At 45.5% G+C, this 9208-nt stretch overlaps 1 long non-coding RNA gene across 2 annotated transcripts; it reads left to right on the top strand.

The window, feature by feature from the left end:
• Positions 1-2585: 2585 nt before the first annotated feature.
• Positions 2586-6072, top strand: LOC116738880. Of its 2 annotated transcripts, none has more exons than XR_004345393.1 (3): positions 2586-3269; positions 4921-5122; positions 5426-6072. It is a non-coding gene; the product is annotated as an uncharacterized LOC116738880 (long non-coding RNA). The 2 variants fall into 2 exon arrangements; XR_004345394.1 differs by lacking the exon at positions 2586-3269 and having other exon boundaries at positions 4545-5122; positions 5426-5514; positions 5773-6072.
• Positions 6073-9208: the final 3136 nt, after the last annotated feature.

Raw genomic sequence — 9208 nt, 5'->3', positions numbered from 1 at the left:
TGTTGGGTCAAAACTTTATTATTTTATCATCTTTCTGGGGTTCTGTAGTTGGTTAATATAAACTTTAAAAAGCTCCGTAATGTGGCTAAGCTTTTCGGTAATCCTTTGAACGTGCCTGACATTCTGAAATAAACTTTACAAAGACAGGTAAGAACCCAGACACAGTTCAGCCAGTGCCATTTGATTGTGGCTCGTTAGAAAGTATGATCTCTTTTGGCCTTTTAGAGGCTACTGGTCTTTATCAAATGGAAATGATGGAAGTTAATGCTGGATCGATGTTCTTTTATCTGGAGTCTCAGTTGCAGCCTCGATGTCTGGAACGAGAACCAGGCCTGTATCTGGGCAGACAAAACTAGCACTGCGGTGTGGCAGTGGATTCACTGAGTAGAACCTCTTGCTGGGAGCTTCTGTATGCTTCTGGGACACACATTTCTCACGTGGTTGAGCAACTGCTTTTCCATTTCACGACAGCTTAGAAACCTCAAGGTGAAGGTGTCTGGTGGACACTGGCCAAGCAAGGATACCCACCGAGAAGGGAGAAGACCAAGTATAAAAAACAGTGGAAGGGGCTTCCCTGGTCACGCAGTGGTTGAGAGTCTGCCTGCCGATGCAGGGAACACGGGTTCGTGCCCCGGTCCGGGAGGATCCCATATGCCGCGGAGTGGCTGGGCCCATGGGCCATGGCCGCTGAGCCTGCGTGTCTGGAGCCTGTGCTCCACAACTGGAGAGGCCACAACAGTGAGAGGCCCGCGTACCGCAAAAACAAACAAACAAACAAAAAACAGTGGAAGGATTTCAAGACACCACCTAGTGGAGGGACAGACAGCCCATGTCTCAGCTCACAAAGGACTCAGTGATACACAAGGACACTTACACAGAAGCTAAATGGTGTTTGCTATTCTGTATTTTAAGATCGATTTAGGTTTCTATCAGAAACTGGAAATTTTCTACTGTGGAATTAAGCTTCAGTTTTTTAAAAAGGTTAGTGGTGGAACCTCTGATTTCCCAACCCACAGGTCTCAGTCCTGCCTTTTTCCCTTTGACAATGAATGTGTCAGTCCTATGCAGATGCTAGACACACACACACCCTGAAACGACCAGATAGTGGGCTCTAAACTCCTCTATAAAATTTTTGCCACTGTCCCCAGCAAGCAAGCCTGGGCAGATGAAACATTCTTGCGAAGTGGAAGAGGTCTGACTTTTAAGTAAGCCAGGTAGAAGAATCTTTAAATAAAGAAGCAAACCTGGCGTCTGCTCTATTGAAAACTGCCCAGGTGACTCATGCGGCCAGGGTTGAAGACCACTGAGAAACGTCCGCACAGATTAGTCAGGAGCAAATGTGATGAGGGTGCTTGATCGTTCACATCTTCCATTTCGTCTTCATGAAGTCAGTTGCAGATGGCATGGTAGGAAAAAGCCAGACACGCACCGTTTCTGTGTGCTACCCTCTCCCCTCCATTTCCCACACCCAACTGATGCTAGCCATCTTGATTAACGGTCTCCTGGTTTCTGCTTCAGTACCTCGTCTTACTAAGTAGCCTTTGGCCCAGCGCACGGGTCGGTCTTCTTAGTCTCATCCTGAAAATCCAGGCGGAGATCCATCCATCCCCACTCTGGGTTCAGCAGTTCCCTTAGTTTCCAGTGAGAGGCGGGGGGAGGGGGTGTGCAGTGGAAAGAGGCTCTGGAGTCACCGTGGTTTAAGCCTTGCCTCCACCTACTAGATACGTAGCTTGTAACTGATGAGACTCAGTTTCCTTATGTCCAGAATGAGTGTCCAGGTAGGTGAAGGATTTGTTAGATGCTTGGTTTTCATCAAACAGGGCTTTACGCTTTCTTCCTCAAGATCACTGGAATTTGTTTATTTTTTAAGCTCCCAAATCCTCGTGAACATTCTTCCCTATCATTTTTGGCCATGAATTCTACCTACGTTTTCTCTGGATTTTAAATCTGCTTCCCTGCATTGTTGCAGATATATCAATGACAGGGACATTTGCCCCCAGAGCCTTTGCTTTTAGCCACATGAAGCTTCAGGAAGATGTAGGAGAGGGGAAGGCCCTTTGCCACGTGATCTTGGTGGCGAAGGCTTCTGTTGTAGAGTTTTCTCTGGGCTTCTTCCCCTTCAGTCCTCACCCAAACACTATCCACTACATGCCTCTTGTCAGGTGTAATCGTCTCCCTACAGGTGTTTAGCTTTTGCCATATGGCAGGAATTTTTGGGAACAATTTAGAGCAGTTTTAGGTCCACAGCAAAATTGAATAGAAAGTACTAGACGTTCCTCCCTGCCCCACAAACGCACAACCTCCCCTACTATCAAAGCCCCTACTATCAAAGCCAGCATGGTAGTATATTTGTTACATTTATGAACCTACATTACACGAAGCTATCACCCAAATTCAATAGTTTACATCAGGGCTCACTGTTTTGGGGTTTTTTTGAATTTTATTTATTTTTTTATACAGCAGGTTCTTATCAGTTATCCATTTTATACATATTAGTGTATACATGTCAATCCCAATCTCCCAATTCATCCCACCACCACCTCCCGCCCTCCACTTTCCCCCTTTGGTGTCCATACATTTGTTCTCCACATCTGTGTCTCTACAGGGCTCACTCTTGGAGTTGTACATCTTATGAGTGTTGACAAATGTGTCATGACATGTATTCACCATTTTGGTGTCATACAGAATAGTTTTACTGCCCTAAAAACCTTCCGCCTATTCGTCCATCCCTCCCCGCACCTCTAGCAACAACTGATCTTGGTCCTGTCTCCATAGTTTTTCCTTTTACAGAATGTAAAACAAGCAACACCGCAAAACAGAAAAGAAAATCCTCTGGACACCCTGTCTACTCCGCTCAATGTTCTTTGGTTCTCTCAGGTGCTCTGGGGCCCCAGGTGGCCTCTCTGGGATCTCATGCCTTGAGGACATAGCTCCTAAACGAATATGCAAACAGTAGTAACTAATAGGGGCTTATTGTCTACCTCTCAGGAGTATTTACATTTTAGTCATGAATTTGTGAAAAAGCTCAAGGCCTTACATGTGGGGTCATGCCCGAGTAGCTGAGAGAGAAAAATCAGAGGTTTGGAGGAGTGGGAGTTCCCCAAGTCTCTGGAATCACGCTTTTGCTTTGGTTACATGGCAGGGATTATGTCTGAGCTGATGCAGCCCTTGCACAGCTGCTCATAACCACGACCTGCTGAAAACGGATTTATGCAAAACGCCTGCCACCAACCCACCCTGCTGCCACACACACGCCCACATGTGTGCAGGTAAGTGGCTTTTGATGGATTAGCTAGTTTAAAATTTCGGTCTGAAATTGGTTAAATAAAAAAAAAACAAAATAACAAGTTTGTATCACGCAGGCAAGTGATACGAACTTATAAAACGGGAATCCCAGTGGGACTGTGACAGCTAAAATGTAAAAGGGAGGTTAAGGGCTTTAAGAGGAAACTTGAAAAACAAATAGCCGAAGATAGAAAGATCCAGGAGAATCGGTGTGGGAGTGGAGTGCCACACAGCGGCTATAGTTCTTCCCTGCTCTAAGCTGGGTGCCCTGGGTCCGCAGGAGCCGCGCCAGGTCCCCTCCAGGGCCCTGCTTGGTCTTCCCATCAGAAAGGCCTCTCACTTGAACCCAGGCCCTGTGGCCATGACAGATGTGGCAGGATGTCTGCCACCAGGACCTAAGCGCAGAAAGGCCTCTCACTTGAACCCAGGCCCTGTGGCCACGACAGATGTGGCAGGATGTCTGCCACCAGGACCTAAGCACAGAAAGGCCTCTCACTTGAACCCAGGCCCTGTGGCCACGACAGATGTGGCGGGATGTCTGCCACCAGGACCTAAGCGCTTCGAGCCTCCGCTGCACTCCGGAGTCACATTCTCCTTCCTTCCGTCACTATTTCCAGTTTTTGCCAAGTGGGGAGTTAGGAAGAGGAGGAAGGAGAGGCCAGCAGTGCAAATGAAGCAGCTAGAGTAGGCCCAGGCTTTTGCATTTCTCACTTGAGTTTCTATATTAATTTTTCCGAGTTTGCCTTCCTCAGTGGTTTTCGGTCCTGGCCACCCATTAGAACCACATGGGCACTTTGAAGAACCAGGGTTTCCAGGTCCTGTCCCCACACCGTTTGAAAGAGAGTCCTTGCAGGTGGGACCCGATGCTGCAGTTTTAAAGCTCCCAGGTGACTCCAGTGGGCAGCCGGGGCCTCGCTGGCTTGAGAGCAGCCTCCTTACCCTGCATGGGACAGGGTGTCCACGAAGCCGGTCAAGAGTTCCTCTTGCGGAGGAGATTTCTAGGGCAGGAGATCCCCGCACCCCAGCCCTCTCAGCTGCCAGAACGTCTGGAACCTGATTTACCCACCTGGCCTTTACCATGGGGCAAATGCTTTTCCCAGAGAGCAGCCTCCTTCAGCCACCTCCCCCTTGGAGCAATCTCACCAAATTCCTCCCTGCCTACAGCAGTCAACATCTGGGAGGGGTACTTGGGGCAGTGAATGGAGAAACTGGGGGCCGGGGTGGGGGGCGGGAGGTGGGCACTTTGTTCCCTACCAGTGTAGGTGTCCCTAAGTCAGTGCTTCCCGAACCGTGACTCTGCACAGGAACCGCCCGGGTGTCTTGTTAGAATGCAGACTCTGATTCAGGAGGCGGGGGTGGGGTCTGAAACTCTGCATTTCTAACAAGCTCCTAGGTGGTGCTGATGCTGCCAATTGGAATAGCAAGGCTCTAGGATGCTACTTCCCTCCACCCCTTTCTTGGAAGTTTTTGGAGTTTGGACCAACTGGGTTAGGTGGCTTCATAAGTTAGGGGACCAGGAATGAGGGGGCCTGGCATCCTTACTCAGGGTAGGAAGAGACTATATCGATTCGGCTCAGACGCGGCTGAGGTGTGTCCTCTCCGGGCCTGGTGACAGAGCTGTGACCTCATCCACAGAAAATCAACCTTGACCTCCAGGCAACATGGAAGGATAGCACCGCCCCCCACGCCCTCTGTGACTGCCCGTTTAAGGCCGCCATCTGCGCTCACGCTGACCTGATTATACTGAATTACCTGCTCTCACCTCTCCCTCCAGCACGTGCCAGTTCCTACCCTGCCTGTTTCCTTAAAAGCTCCGGGAGACATTATAGGAGGCAAGGTACATAAAAGTCTTGAGCTGAGAGTGGGTGCTCAATAAATACATTTGTTGGGTGAATGTGAGTAAAATAATCTGCTCGAATATTCTGCTCAATATTTCCAAAGCACCAGCTGCAGAAGGTGGTGGTGTCATTTAACAGGAAATATTCAGCAGGGCCCCATGCTGCGAATATCTCCGTGAAGCTACCACTGAAAGGATTTCTTTGATTTCATTTCTTCCCCAAACACTGCCTTTCATAGCTGCTGAGTTTTCAGCCTCTTGCCGTCTTCCCAGTGGTTCTTCATTCAGCCGTTTCTCTTGCAGAGGGATTAGGCAGGACCTGGCGACCCTCTGAAGAAGGCTGAAGCTATTTGCGTCTCTAACCACAAGGAAATGACTACTGACAGCTCCAGGTAAAGCAGAAATACTAAGAATGACGAGTGAAGTTCCTGTACCAGAAAATGGAACATTAATAAAAAGTATTAAAAGCCAGAGCATAGCAATAAATTGTAGGTTTTGAAAGCATATTTAAAGTCTGCATGAAACTCGTTTGCCTTTGTCCCTTGGAATTTGCAAAAGTGCACTAGGTTTCGATTAGCTGGTTCAGAATTCTTTGACTATGATTGGTTAATATATTACACTTCTAATTTCCTTATATTATTGTTCCCCAGAAACACTGGCTCCATCTCCATTTAAAAATTCTGTGAAAAGACAAGTAAGTTGCACATTTAGGAATTGATTATCCTGTCTGTAAATGGGCCAAACATTTGCATTTTTCTGCTGCCTGCTTCTGGCTAATGTAGGCAAATGAAGAAAAATGAAGGGAGATGAAACTCAAGTCAATATATTTTGTACTCATTAAAAGTTCTGGTGGGGGACTTCCCTGGTGGCGCAGTGGTTAGGAAACCGCCTGCCAATGCAGGGGACACGGGTTCGATCCCTGGTCCGGGAAGATCCCACATGCCGCGGAGCAACTAAGCCCGTGTGCCACAACTACTGAGCCTGTGCTCTAGAGCCCGCGAGCCACAAGTACTGAGCCTGTGTGCCACAACTACTGAGCCTGTGCTCTAGAGCCCGCGAGCCACAAGTACTGAGCCTGTGTGCCACAACTACTGAGCTGTGAGCCACAACAAGAGAAGCCACCGCAATGAGAAGCCCACGCACTGCAATGAAGAGTAGCCCCCACCCACTGTAACTAGAGAAAGTCCACGTGCAGCAATGGGGACTCAACGCAGCCAAAAATAAATAAATAGATTTATATATAAAAAAAAAGTTCTGGTGGGAAAAATGTGGGCAGCAAAGAATTCCAAGGTTACTGTCTATTGCTCGTCAACTCAAGGCATCCAGTTTATCTATGGTGGACACAAACCTTTTCTTGCATCCATGGTTGGGTGACATCTGTGACATGCATACTTGATGGGAATCTGTTATAGCTGAAGACTTCACATGAGCACAGCAATAATAAATATTATTATGTTTTGTTTCTTGTTTTTAAAGATTTTTTTGATGTGGACCATTTTTAAAGTCTTTATTGAATTTGTTACAATATTGCTTCTCTTTTATGTTTTGGTTTTTTGGCCATGAGGCATGTGGGATCTTAGCTCCCTGACCAGGGATCAAACCCGCATCCCCTGCATTAGAAGGCAAAGTCTGAACCACTGGACCGCTAGGGAAGTCCATGCTTTATTTTGTTTTTATTGAAGTATAGTTGCTGTAAATATTATATGTTACAGGTGTATAATATAGTGTTCACAATTTTTAAACGTTATAATCTCCATTAATAGTTTTTGTAAAATATTTACTATATTTCCTGTGTTGTACATTATGTCCTTGTAGCTCATTTTATACCATTTGTATCTCTTAGTCCTTTACCCCTGTATTGCCCCTCCCCCTTCCCTCTCCCCACTGGTAACCACTAGTTTGCTCTGTATATCTATGACTCTGCCTCCTTTTTTTTTATTATATTCACTAGTTTGCTGTATTCAAAAAGATACATGTACCTCAATGTTCAGATACGGAAGCAACCTAAGTGTCTATCAACAGATGAATGGATAATAAAGAAGATGTGATATGTATGTGTATATATATATATATATATATATATATATATATATATATATGGAGAGAGACAGACAGACAAAGGAATGCTACTCAGCCATAAAAAAAATGAAATTTCACCATTTACAGCAACATGGTTGTACTTGGAGGGCATTATGCTAAGTGAAATGTCAGACAGAGAAAGACAAATACTGTATGATATCATTTACATGTGGAATCTAAATACTATTAATTGAAATTAAAAAATAACTCCTTCCACCATGTCCTATTTTTAGTGTCAAGTATAATACAAAGTTCCCTTGGCGGTTTTAGTGGGACCTTGGGAATTAATAAAGGATCAGCCCTCAATAGGATTCAATGCTGGTCCCTGCAGTATGTGAAAGTGAGACCTCTTTGTGGAATTTAAATATATTTTCACTTGCTGAGGGGTTTATTCAATGACTTGTAGTAAACACCAAAGCTCTTGCTTTCTTGAGAAAAAATGAATATCCTCGTCAAAATGTCTAAATAGGGGCTTCCCTGGTGGCTCAGTGGTTAAGAGCCCACCTGCCAATGCAGGGGACACGGGTTTGAGCCCTGGTCTGGGAAGATCTCACATGCCGTGAGATCTAAGTCTGTGTGCCACAACTACTGAGCCTGCGCTCTAGAGCCTGTGAGCTACAACTATTGAAGCCCGTGCGCCTAGAGCCTGTGCTCTGCAACAAGAGAAGCCACCTCAATGAGAAGCCCATGCACCGCAGTAAAGAGTAGCCCCTGCTCTGCAACTAGAGAAAGCCGGCGTGCAGCAACGAAGATCCAATGCAGCCAAAACGAAAAAAAATAAAAAGTCTAAATAGGACATTAATAAATGTACTCCTTTAATTTCACAGTGTTGGACAAAGGCTAATGTTGTTAGCTATGACAAGTTTCAGTAGCTAAAATCAAATATAGACATAAAATAAAAAAATAAATACAACAAAATAGCGACTCAGATATCTGTGGAGTATTACAATGAAGACATCAGAGATTCTGTCTCACTGACCTTGGATTTGGTCCTTAAGAACGGTTTCCACCATCTTGGAACCAGAGACAGCTACAAATATGAAATCATACTTGTGACTCCTCCTTCCCTTACGTATAATTTTTCACAGCTGCCGTGTGAGTGGAATTAGGGAAGTCTAGTTAACTTTTGCATAGAGAAGATCAGGGTTGCAGCAGAGTGATATTGAAGAAGGTCATATTTTGTTGGCGGGAAGGGAAGACCCGTAATGAAGTGCCATTTGGGACTGCTGATGCGATCTGAGAGCCTGGGGAGAATCTGCCAAAATGGGAAGAGGGTTGGACTTTGGTGGCACTGATTATTCAGGATTTGAAGACTTTCCCCTCATTACCAGCACCTCTGCACCAAACACAAGTCATGCTGGCCTGCTGGGCTCTTGGCCATAAGTAGGCAGTGCTGGTCTGGGGTACAGTTCCCCAGGGACCACAGGGATAGAGAGTGCTATACGGTAGGGAAATGGAAACAGGGTCTCTGCCTAAAAGCAGCGTTTCCCCCATGTGAAAAACGAAAGGCTGGAAAAAGCTGCCACAACAGGTGACAAGGTTTCTGTTTTCTCATAGCTGATGTCCGGGGAGGAAGGTGGGAAGACATAGACACATCCTTTTAAGAGGACCTGAGCTGAGCTGTTGCCTGATTCTGAAATATCCCTGAGGTCTTTGTAGGACCTGGTTCTGAATTGTTTGCTATGGAGATGTGGGGAGCCAGGAAAGACAGCAGCAGAACTAGGAGAGGCAGAGAGAAATTTCCCACAAAACAGGAGCCTAGAAAACGAAATTGGAAACTTGAACTCTAGGCAGAAAAATAAAATTCTGTGCAAATTTTATCAGGAAGATCAGTTTCATCATTCATTCAATTTGAAATTAAAATAATATAACTAAATAAAAGAATTTTTAAACTCATTATGTTGAGGATCTTTAAAGGCCCAGGAAGAAAAATCATTCATAGACGTTAACAATAACCAACCATAAATGAATGAAGAACCAGAGTATATGAAAAATAAGCAATTGGAA

The sequence above is a fragment of the Phocoena sinus genome, chromosome 14 (genome assembly GCF_008692025.1).
Source record: "Phocoena sinus isolate mPhoSin1 chromosome 14, mPhoSin1.pri, whole genome shotgun sequence".
NCBI lineage: Eukaryota > Metazoa > Chordata > Mammalia > Artiodactyla > Phocoenidae > Phocoena > Phocoena sinus.
Note: the sequence above shows the minus strand (reverse complement) of the source record. Positions and strands in the feature narration are given on the sequence as shown.